Below are 12,638 nucleotides of genomic sequence, written 5' to 3'. Positions count from 1 at the left end.
CTCCACCTGAAGCTCCATGTCCCTCGAACCTGATCCCAGTATCGACTGTGCCCTGAGAAATCTAAGAATCCACTTAACTGCATTCCAATGCTCTTTCCCGGATTCGCTATATATTTGTTGACCACACTAACTGCCTGTGAGATATCTGACCTCGTACAAACCATCGTATACATGAGACTCCCCACTGCACTCACGTACGGCACCCGTGACATTTCTAAAATCTCCTCTTTTGTGCTTAGACATGACTTGGCTAACAACGTAAAGTGACCTGCTAAAGGTGTGCTAACTAGCTTAGTACCTTCCATGTGGAACCACTCTAGCACCTTCTACACATATCCCTTCCAAGCCCGCCACAGCTTCCCAGACTGACTCTGTGCATCTCCATACTTAAGATCTTCTTCGTAGTGCCCAGATCCTTTATATCAAACTCCTTGCTTAACAGAGACTTAAGCAAGAGTATCTCATTATTGTCCTTTACAGCAATCAACATATCACCAACATATAACTAGAATGTAGGACCCGTCCTCTAGTACCCTGTAATATACACAGCAATCGTACTCACATCTGATATAGCCAATTGCCACCATGTAGGAATCGAACCAATTGTACCACTGCCTCAGAGACTGCTTCAGCCCATACAATGACCTCTTCAGCCTACACACGTGATCTTCCTTACCAAGCTCCTCGAATCCTTCTAGCTGCTTCATGTAAATAACTTCAAGTTCCCATGAGTTTGCCTGCCTCTTTTATGTGTTTGTTGTAGTGCAAGGATCCAGCATCAGCTAGGACTGTTCTCATGTTCTTCTCATTGCTTCTCTGCCATTTTCAGATATGAGGAAAGCATTATCTCAGGATGTCGAAAAGAAGTCCATCATCCCTCTCAAAAGACTTGTTACTCCTGATGAACTCAAATACGACTAGGTGCTTTATCAACAACAAATTGCGAGGCGTAGCATACCTCGTGAGGTGCCTTCTGTAGTTCAAATTTGCTTTTGGTCTCCGTGGAAGAGAGGATGACTCCACGACAATGACGACAACGACCATGGAAGAACCCGTTCAAGAAGACGTGTCAGAAAACAGTACGGCAATCACCGTAGCCTCGATCAGAACCAGGGAAAACAGTAAGGAAAGTCAGAAGGGGAAGAAGACAGACGAATGGATATAGGTAGGAAGAAAGAAACAGGATCGAGAGAAACAAAGCTCCCATTACGACTCTCTTCCAACTCTTTTCGTCAAAGGCTACCCCCATTGCTGGTTTCCTTTAAACCTCGAAAGGGTTTTTGGGCGTGCAGGCGCAGTCATGGACGTGATAATGCCCAGAGACAAAGCTAGTGGAGAATACAGGGGTTTCGCACTCATCAGGATGAGCTTGGAGGAGGAGCTCTCCCAAGCCGTTTCGATGTTACATGGCCAGAGTTTCGGAGGAGACAAACTGCTAGTGCAACGTGCTAGATTTGGGCCGGAAAGGAAAGTTACAAAGGGAGAAAGATCAGCTAGACTGGTACGTCTACCAATACCCAACACAAACAACTCTCTACATACAGCGGCGCCATACCGGGATGCTGTGGCAAAGTACCCTATTGAGAGAGGATCTGCGAAGGTGCAGACAGATTTCGACAAAAAAGGAGAAAGGATGAAGGATTTAAGCGAACCTAAGGAAGCTTACAAGATTAAGATTAGTGCAGAGCGCATAATTCAACCAAAGAAGGAGCTGCAGGATTCCGTGGTGATATTAACGAGAGAAGGGGCTTCTCTACCCCAGGTCAAGGAATGGGTGAACAGTGTCTGCAGAATCCGAGCTGCTCAGTTCTTCATCAAACCAATAGGGTATGATGAACTTTGGGTTAAGCTCACGCCGGGATTGAATCCGGATATTCTCAGAATGGCAGGGGCTCTCCACAACGATGGACCCGTTCGATCCGTCCTCAGCCGGGACAAATTCTCCATCTTTGGGTGCGAGGAAGTGTGGATTCTAATCTGGGGGATTCCTTTATAACTCTGGTACGACAAATTTTTCATTCTGGTGGCGAAAGAGCTAGGGCGGCTGTTAGAGTTGGACCAGAAAACAAAGCTCGGGGAGGAAATGGGAGTTGCAAGGATGAGGATCAGAAGGAAGAAAGGTGAAACTACTCCCCCTCAAATCAAGGTCATCGTTGAAGACAGGGAGATCCCTCTCCCAATCCAGCAGGAGGAGAAATTCTCCCAATCCCCGAGATGGGGTGATTTATGGCGTGCCAGGGAACTTCCATCCGCCTCCGACTTTCGTCCCGGAGCGGAGCATGAAGGTTCTCCTCTTATGTACTCCCACAAAGTACCAAAAACTATGGCAGCGCCTTTATAGACAAGAATTAATGCATTGGTCAGTCCTTTCTCTCCCCGCCAGACGCGTGGAGCCCATACGCCTGTCCATCTTGCCAGAGGAGCTCATCGCGCGACAGGTGGCACGACATTTCCATCTCGAACGGCGCCCCCGCCTGCAAACATCTCAGAAATCCACCATCCATCAGGTGGGAGTGAAGGCACGATGAGGACACGTGGACACCTGCTCTCGGCAGACGTGCCAAGTAAGGATCGCGAATCCCTGGAGGCTCGTACGTGCCACTCAGATAGCGGACCCGTATCCGCTATTTCAATTCGCTCGGGCTCTGGTCCTTCGGGTCCATCAGGTAGTTTTAAAGATCCATCGGGTCTGATGATATGCGGATCCAAGGAGCCAGACCCAACATTTCTTAATTTAAACTTTCCCCTTTTACCCAATCAGCCGACAGATAGAATCCACCCCCCGCCTACTCCAACCGATGCTCTCATTCTTCATCCAGCCCCTTACGGAGAGCCAATTCATTATGAAGAACACCATCACCTGGATCAATTCCCCCCACAGTCCCATTCCAATCCAAGGAAGATGATCCTGGGAGCCGAATTGACCAAGGGTCTTTCTATTCCGAAAATCCGCCATCGCAAGACTCTGTGCCATCCTCTCCCATGTCCTCAGCAAATCGCTGGTCCGATCACGGTCTCCTTGATCTGTTCCAAGAGCATCCAGATCTCGAGGTTATTGAGGCGAAACCTCTCCAGACCAGAGGGGGAGCGATATCGACTTGCATGGAAGACACTTCCAAGCAACTGAAAAGTGTTAGATGTGAAGACGTTATTGAGAAGATTCCTAACAAGAAATGGATAAAAGACGCTATGGGACATGTGGGCAGAGCTCTAGGGCTATCCTTCGGGGATTGGCCGGAGGACTTCATAGCGTTATTCCAATGCGTTGAAGCCAGTGGAAGACCCCTTGCAGAGCAGAAATCTCCCAAGATGCGAAGATCAACGCCAAGCTACAACAGGAAAGTGCAAAGTAATCGCAGCAACAGGGAATTGCAAAACTTATTAATAGGGCAGGGACATTCTATCACTCCTTCGAAAAGGATTTCCTGCCAGGGTACTCAGGGAAGCTCCATTTCCAAATGAAGCTGATCTCTTGGAACGTTCGGGGTGTGGGGTCCAAACAGAAAAGAAGCATCATCAAGGACACCTGCGACAAATATAAACCAGATATTATCTACTTTTAGGAAACCAAGTGCTCCAACTTCAACGACAGACTGATGCGTTCTCTCTGGCAGGCCGCAGATGTGAATTGGGTGGCTAAAGATTCTATGGGCAGTGCAGGAGGTATTCTCATAGCCTGGAAGAATTCTATATGGCAGCTCCTCAACAGCTGGTCAGGTAATTTCTCTGTTTCGGTAATCCTTCAGCATATTAAGTCTGGCTTCGCTTCTTTTTTTCCTCTGTTTATGGGCCGAGTCAGGACGGGGACAGAAAAGCTTTCTGGGAAGAGTTATCCCTCTCCAAGCAGAAATTTGTGGGCGCATGTTGTATAGCCGGGGACTTCAATGTTGTCAAGAACAGTCAAGAAAAATCGCATGGCAAATTGTCTTCTCCAGCCGTGAAGCAGTTTTCTGATTGGATCGATGAAGAGGAGCTTGTCAACCTCCCCTTTCTTGGTGCTAGATTCACTTGGTCCAATGGGAGAGTGGCCCCAATAATGTGCAGGTGGGATAGGTTTCTTGTCTCAACCAAGTGGTTAGATCAGTTCCCTTCTATTTCTCAGACAGTGCTTCCCAGAACCACATCCGATCACAATCCAATATCCCTGGAAGTAGGGGAGCAAAACTGGGGGCCAAAGCCTTTTCGTTTCGATCTCTCGTGGCTAAATACCAAGGGGCTTGCCACCAAGATAGCTGATTGGTGGAAAGGTTTCAAGGTTCAAGGCTTTGCTGACTTTAGATTATCTGTCAAGTTGAAGATGTTGAAGAAAGAGCTAAAAGAGTGGCATAAGAGTGATATGTAAAACAGAGATCTCGATTCTTCTAACCTCTTAACTGACCTGTTAGTCTTAGATGCGCAAATGGAATTAGGTAGGTTCTCTCCAGATTTGCAGGCCACAAGGGTGCATCTGATTTAGGAAATCGCCAATAGAATTATTCAAAAAGAAATCTCTTGGAAACAAAAGTCGCATCTGACTTGGCTGAAGGAAGGCGACAACAATACTCGTTTCTTCCATAGGATGGCAAATTGGCACCCATCAAATAACAGAATCAACAGTATTTTGGTGGAAGGGGTTCGAATTGAGGACAAAGACGACATTTCCGACATTATGATATCGTATTTCAGGTTGCTTCTCAATGGAAAACAGTGGCGCAGACCTAAGCTTGATGGTATCCATTTCAATGTTATCTTGGAAGAAGAAGCGTCTTCCCTCGAAGGCCCTTTTACGGAAGAGGAGATAAAGCGGGCTATAGATGCTCTTGGAGCTGATAAGGCCCCAGGCCCGAACGGCTTTCCAATTGCGTTCTTCGCTCAATTTTGGGAAGTGATCAAAGCAGACGTCTTAGAGTTCTTCAAAGAATTCCATAACAAAGGCAAGATCTCTACCAGCCTAGGGGCAACTTTTATTGCGTTGATCCTGAAGTTGGCAGGTGCTGCGTCTCCCAAGGATTTCAGGCCCATTAGCTTGTTGGGGGGCCCTTACAAGATTTTGGCAATGGTTTTGGTTACTCGCTTGACGAAGGTCATAGGGAAGCTTATTTCAGAAAATCAGTGTGCCTTCATTGCAGGAAGGTAGATTGTAGACGCAGCTTTAAGTGCCAATGAAATTCTGGACTCTAGCGCTAGATCGGGTCGGAAGTACATTGCTTGCAAGTTAGACATCGAAAAAGCCTACGATCATGTAGACTGGGTCTTCCTCCAGTATTTGTTAAAGCGCATGGGGTTCGAGGACAAATGGAGAGACTGGATGAGAGAATGCACAGGATCAGCCCATTTTTCTATCTTATTAAATGGCTCTCCTAAAGGCTTTTTCAAAAGCAATAGAGGCCTTAGGCAGGGCGATCCTCTCTCCCCTTTCTTATTTCTTTTGGCGGGAGAGGCTTTGTCTAGAATGCTTTCGAAAGGGCAAGAGGAAGGTCTTCTAGGTGGAATCGAAATCAATGGCTTGTTGCACCCAATCACGCACATCCAATATGCGGATGATTCCCTCATTTTTTCTGAAGCGTCGAATGAGAAGGTGGCCAACTTGGGCACTACCATCCGCTGTTTTCAAACTATTTCCAATCTCAAAGTGAATATGGCTAAATCCAAAATTTTTGGGATTAACATGGAAAGTGAGGAGGTGGATAGATTCGCTCTATCTCTTGGCTGCTCCGCAGACTCGCTCCCGTCTTCATTTGTAGGCTTACCGCTATGCATCGAAAAACCTCCTATTTCTTCCTGGGACAAAGTCATTTGCAGATTTCAGTCCATTCTCTCGAGATGGAAGAGCCGATATTTATCTCTAGGTGGTCGTCTCACGTTAATTAAAGCCGCTCTCTCAAACCTGCCCGTTTATTACATGTCTCTTCTGAAATGCCCGGCTACGGTTAGAAAGTCGATCGACAAATTGAGACGTGATTTCCTTTGGCAAGGAAAGGAAATAGGTAAGAAATTCCATCTTCTTAACTGGTCGGAGGTCTGCACCCAATTGTCCCAAGGTGGAGCAGGGGTTAAAGACCTCAAAGATATGAACAAAGCTCTCCTTGGAAAGTGGATTTGGAGGCTTGGGGTTGAAGAAAGCAATCTTTGGTGTTCCATAATAAGGGGTAAATATGGCAGCTGTTCTGATGGTTGGTGGGTGAAAAAGTTACCGTCAAACAAAGTTACTCACATATGGCAAGAGATTATGAGAATGAAAAAGGAAGTCATCCCAAACATTGGTTTCCTTCTCGGCAATGGTGAAAAAATCCGTTTTTTGGACGATGTCTGGATAGGAGATCAACAACTAAAATTCAGGTTCCCCCTTTCCTATCGGATCGCGACATCCAAAAATGGGTTTGTTGCTGATTTCCTCTACGTTTCTGGGGGGAATTTCGTCTGGAATGTGAACTGTAGAAGAAGTCTTGAAGACTGGGAGGTTTCAGATTATACAGGCCTTTTGGAATGTCTCCACTCTTCATCTCCTTCTACTTCCTCAAAAGATGAATTTTATTGGAAACCAGAAAAGTCGTCCCTCTTTTCAGTCCGCTCTCTCTACAATCAGCTACGCAAGCAAGAATCTGAGCCGCACTTCAATCTTTCTTTCATTTGGAAATATGAGGCCCCTCCAAAAATTCTGGTGTTTGGATGGCTGGTAGGGAAAAAGAAAATTCTGACCATAGCCAATCTTAAGAAGAAAGGTATGATCCTTCCCAATATATGTCTATGCTGTATGCGATCGGAAGAGACCGTAGATCATCTTCTACTCCACTGTCAGTTCGTCCAATCCATCTGGGCAGAGTTTATGAACAGTTTTAACATATTTTGGTGCTTCCCGGGAGCGGCAAATCATTTCCTCCTAGTGTGGCACGGGACGTATTTTGGTAAGACGAAAACTACTATCTGGAGAATGGTGGTTCTAGCAGTTTGGTGGTCTGTGTGGGGGGAAAGAAACAATAGATGCTTCAGAAATCTCTCCAATTTGGCTGGGTCTGTGGCGTCTTTGGCTAAGCGTCTTATCATTGAATGGGCTCTGAATGTTAAGGATCTGTCGGACCCTGATTTCTTTTTTTTAGGCGTGTAATCTGAGGCCTGCTTTCTCAGCAGCCTCCCCTCTTGTTTCCTCTTTCTCTTAATGAAATCTCTTCATCTTTCAAAAAAAAAAAAAAACTTCAAGTTCCCATGAAGGAATGTTGTCTTCACATATAGCTGCTCCAATTCCAAATTGGATGCTGCTATTATAGCCAGTAGTACCCTGATTGATGTATGTTTCACAACCGGAAAGAAAACTTCATTATAATCTACTCCTTCCCTCTGCAAGTACCCTTTTTCCACAAGCCCTGCCTTGAACTTTTCGCCCTATTTTTCTGTTAATGCTTCCTTCTTTCTGAACACGCACTTGCACAGTTGCACCCTATAGCCCTCTGACCTTTTGGAAGTTCCACCAACTCTCATGTTTAATTCCTGTGTAGAGATTTCATCTCCTCCACCATGGCCGACATCCACTTGTCGCCATCCTTTCTAGACTTAGCCTCTTGAAAGGAGGAGGGATCTCCACTCCCTGTGAACAATGCGAAAGAAACCATATCCTCGAACTCATATCAAACCAAGGTTCTAATGGTTCGTCTCTCCCTGTTCCTATCTTCTCCTGGGTATCCTACTGATTGTTTTGGTCAGTTTCTTGCTCTTGCTAAATTTCACTTTTAGTAACCGGCTCAACTAGCTCCACCTACACCGACAATCTCTCTGACTCACCATGTGTTTTTTACTTCTTTGCAACATCCTTTTTGGCCTTCAACATAAATGCCTCATCGAAGATAACATTTGTGCTAATGACCACCTTTTAAGAAACAGTACCCCAAAGCTTGTAAAACATTCTCATACCCGATAAAGATGCACTTTCTAGATTTGGGATCTAACTTTGTCTTTTGTCCACTTTGCACGAGGACGTATGCTGAACACCCGAAGATCATCAACCCTGAGTATTCAACATACTTGCCTGTCTAGACTTCCTCTGAAACTTTAAAGTCCAGCGCTGTAGATGGTGACCGATTCACAATAAAGCATGCCATGTTAACCGCTTGTGCCCGGAACCTTTTAGGCAGCCCAGCATGCAACCGCATACTTCTCGCCCTTTCCAATAGAGTTTTGTTCATCCTCTTTGCCACCTCATTCTATTGTGGGGTCCCTGGAGTTGAGAAGTACCTTATGATGCCATGTTCCTTAGAGAATTTTATGAATTCCGCCTCTCCATACTCTATACCGTTATCTGACCTGAGACACTTAACCTGTCTCCCAATTTGCTTCTCTACTTCTACCTTCAATTCCTCGAAATTGGCTAAAACGTCGAGCTCCTGCTTCAAGAAGTAGACCCAACCCTTCCTTGAGTAAACATTTATGAAGCTCATGAAATATTGTGATCCTCCCTTAGACGATACTGTCACTGGCCCCCAAACATCGGAATGTATGTAATCGAGCACCCCGCTAATAGTATGTGCAGCAATCTTGAACTTTACATCGCTTCCCATAGATGCAACACTTGCAAAAATCCACCTTGCAAACCTCAACTCCCTTCAACAGTTTCCGTTTATGGAGTTCCATCATACCCCTCTCACTCATATGCCCTAACCGCATATGCCACATATTAGTGTCAACTGTGTCGGATTCTGCATGTGAGGTGGTAACAGCGTCACTTATAACCGTTCCCCTAACCAACTTGTACAGATTCTCTATCTTATGTCCCTTCACTAAGACCATTGCACCTCTGGTGACTTTGATCACAATGCCAGACGTGGTAAATGTGCAGCCATTCGTTTCTAGAATGCCCAAAGATATCAAGTTGTTCTTCAAATCTGGGGTTGGAGTGAATGTGCACCCATTCGTATCTAAAACGCTCAAAGATATTAAGTTCTTCTTCAAATCTGAGACATGCCTGACATCACCTAGAGTCCGTACGACTCTATCGAACATCCTTACCTTGATGGTTCCTATTTCGATGGCCTTGCATGCAACGCCGTTCCCCATCAAAACACTCCAACTATCATATGACTTGTAGGTATCAAACCAAGTCTTATTCAGGAACATATAATACAAACATCCCGAATCGGGTATCCATGTATCTGTAAGATGACTTGTACCTGAGGAGACCGAGAGGTCTCCTTCTAAGCTCTCTTGCGCTATGCTAGCCGATTCACCCATGTTCTTCTCATTCTTGCTTTCTACTTATTCTGGCTTTCTAGGTCTTCCTGTTTCTGGCAGTCTCTCTTGAAGTGCCCATTCACGTCATAGTAGAAGCATCCGTCCTTAGCCTTCGATTTCGATCTAGACTTTTTCTTCATGTGAGACCGAGATCGCTCCACGGATCTCTGACGTCCCTAACCCCCTTTTGCAACTAACCCTTCTGCCTGAGAATCTCCATCGCTCGTTTTCTTCCTCATCTCATTAGACACGAGAGCCGTGATGATGTCCTTTGTCTTTAAAGTACTCTTCCCATATAGTATAGTAATGAGACAATCATATAAGTAGGAAGGGATACTTGAAGTAGTAACGATTTATCTTCATCCTTGATCATCTCACTAAGACTTAACAACTCGCTACATATCTTCGTAAATGAGTTCATATGCTCCAGAAGATCGGATCCTTCCTTCTTTTGTAGCCCGTAAAGTTGTTTCTTCACAAGCTTGTTAGTGAGGGACTTCGCCATGTATAGATCTTCTAGTTCCTCCACATATCCAGGGCTGATTCCTCGTCCAGAACATTGTACATAACTTCATCTACTAGACATAGACGAATGACGCACATAGCCTTCTCCCCGAGTTTGCTCTAGTCGTCTTCGGTGGGGCTGAAAGTTGGGCGGGTTCAACCCGACCGACCCGTGACCGACCCGAGATTGGGTTGGGCTTGGGTAGGATATATTGGGTTTGGTCTCGGGCTTGGGCCATACAAACACTAACCCGATAAAACTTGGGTTGGGCTCGGGTTGAGGTCTCGGGTTGCCCGACCCAACCCGAACCCGATCAATATATAAGTTCCTTATAAATTAATTATAATTGAGTGTGGATCGTTTGTGTTGAAGGCATAGGAATTTCCAATGCCGTTAGGTTTCATTGGTCCACGTCATTTCCGGTGACTCAAGGTAACAAGTTACGCCGGATTTCTCTCTCCCAAATAGATTGCTTGATACACAACACAAATTTTAAAGGAGCAGTTGTCCTATATATTAGCTTGTTCGTCATATATAATCAATAAAATTATAGGTACAAAAAAATAAGACTTGTATTGAAAATATAAAAGACTAATGTAATAATGAAAATATTAGCACATATCTACCCGACCAACCCGGCCAACCCAACCAAGCCCGCTTGGGTTGGGCTTGGGCTGAGGATTCCCAACCCGAGGTTGGGTTGGGTTGGGTTGGGTTAGGGCTGAGGTAAAGGAATCTTGGGTTGGGCTAGGGTTGAGCACCAACCCTACCCAACCCGCCCGACTTTCAGCCCTAGTCTTCGGGCATCTTCTCCGGTTTAGTTTCCAACAACGCCTTGCTCAATCCTTGTGACACTAAAATATCTTTAACCTTTCGCTGCCACAATTTGAAATTGTTCTTCCCGTCGAATTTTTGAATATCAAACTTCAACCCTAACATCTTCATTGAATTCATGAACGTCCTTAACCTTACGCTCTGATACCACTTTGTTGTAATTCCAAGCCCACAAGAAACCCGAATCAACCCTACACATTAGAAATTCGGATCTAATACCACGGCCAATCCTATGCTTTGCGGAAGCACATTCAACAAAGATAGAACAATCAAAACTAGAAACAACCAATCAAGCAATCACAAAAACACGATTTAACGTAGAAAAACCCTTGTGGGAAAAAACCGCAACACAAAACAACAAAGATCTCCACTATAATCAAAACCCTAGCCCTTGAGAAAAATCTCTTCCCAAGCCCTTACAAGTAGTGTTGTCATGTGCGACCACATATGCGCATATCCATATGCAAATCGCATATGCAATCATGGCACATATGCGATCACATATGTGGCATATGCGATCACATGTGGCATATGCGAAAATATGCGATCGCATATTGGCCATGGCACATTAAATTTTTATTTTTATTTTATTCTTTTGCAAAAAAAAAAAAAAAAAACAACATTTTTTCCCATAAAGGCTTCCAAATCTCCTCCATTTGCTCTCACTCCAAAACTCTCTTACTCTCTTTTTCTGTTACATTTCTTAATTATAAGTAGTCTTAGTCTCTCTTGTATTTCCTACTTCCCAAGTGATCTTACTCTCTCTCTCTCTCATACATTCCCTCTCTCTTGGAAATTAGAAGATTAAGATTCAAGCACTATCAAGTTTCAAGGAAGATAGCTTGTTGATTTTCTACAATAATAAATAAATAGCTTGTTGATTTTGTTATTACTTCTTGTTAACTATATTGTTAAATGTCGATGATTGATGTTTAATTCATTGTTTATTTGATTTTCTCTCTCAAATGTATTTTAAATATGTAAAATTAGTTATCTATTAACTTAGAAAAGTTCTCCTTAGTTTCTTTTTTTTACATATGCGCATAGGCATATGCGATCGCACATGATCGCATATGCGATTCGACAACATTGCTTACAAGTGTAGAAAACCCACTCACCCAGCAAAGCCCTTGCCTTATGAGAGAAAACACTCGTCCGTACTAAGCCCTAATCGAATTAGGAATTAAATACCCCAACTTACGCAAAACTGCATAACTGAGTCTGCGTCCATCGGTCGAACCAATATCACCTTCAATCGGACCAACAGAGTCCTGCTCTGCTCCTAAGAAATCCTTCACTCTATAGGTTGGACCGACACCCAGTTCGGTCCGACCAACAAAGCCCTGCTTCACCTCCCAGACTGCGCAGAATTCAAGGCATCCACACAACAGAATGTGAACGGTGCTCAGCAAATAAGAAATCAAAATCTGTACAAGAAAAGCTACGGCAAAACAGAAGAGAACGTACCAAGAGTAACATCATGCAGAACCCACAAATCACGAAAACATTAAGCAAATTGAGGAGCTTCCAAAATTGTGGGGACAATGATTTAGAATTTTCTTCAGTTCTTCATACTCAGCAGGCTTGCAGATGAAGGGTCATCCTTTCTCCAATCAAGGATGGGCTTGAAGGCTCCACCCGAGGATTGATGCTCTCTAATGGACGGAAAAAAATGCCAAGAAAAAGGGACAGTTGCATCATCTTGGGCTGATCAATGGCTTGGAGATGGTTTCCAGCATGATGAAACAACAGCATCAATACCTTAATTGGTGGCTTTTGCTGGGATTCCCTTGTTACATTTATTCATCTTAGATTTTGGTTTTATTTCTGTTCACAGCCGCATGTAAGGGTGAGTTTTAGCTTGTCAATTGTCAGTCATTTAAGAAAGGGTAGTTGAGTAAGTTTGTATTGTGCAGATGTTGTCTGGGGCAGTTTAATATTTATAAGAGGCTTTACACCTCCACCTGCCTCTGTATCACACGTGCCACATCCAAGCTGTAGATTTGGTGGGTCCACACACGAAGATGCCTTGACTGGAGAGCATACTCACTTAGTGCAGTTTTTGTACCACATCAAGCTGTAGATGTGTGTCCACCCATGA

General features: G+C 44.4%; 1 protein-coding gene across 4 annotated transcripts in view; it reads right to left on the bottom strand.

Annotated features, from left to right (window-relative positions):
- The window catches only part of LOC131241193 (nuclear-pore anchor-like), a 124,228-nt gene that overhangs the window by 81,562 nt on the left and 30,028 nt on the right, over window positions 1–12,638 (bottom strand). The window lies entirely within an intron of this gene.

Source organism: Magnolia sinica, chromosome 1 (assembly GCF_029962835.1).
Source record: "Magnolia sinica isolate HGM2019 chromosome 1, MsV1, whole genome shotgun sequence".
In the NCBI taxonomy this organism is placed as follows: Eukaryota; Viridiplantae; Streptophyta; class Magnoliopsida; order Magnoliales; family Magnoliaceae; genus Magnolia; species Magnolia sinica.
Note: the sequence above shows the minus strand (reverse complement) of the source record. Positions and strands in the feature narration are given on the sequence as shown.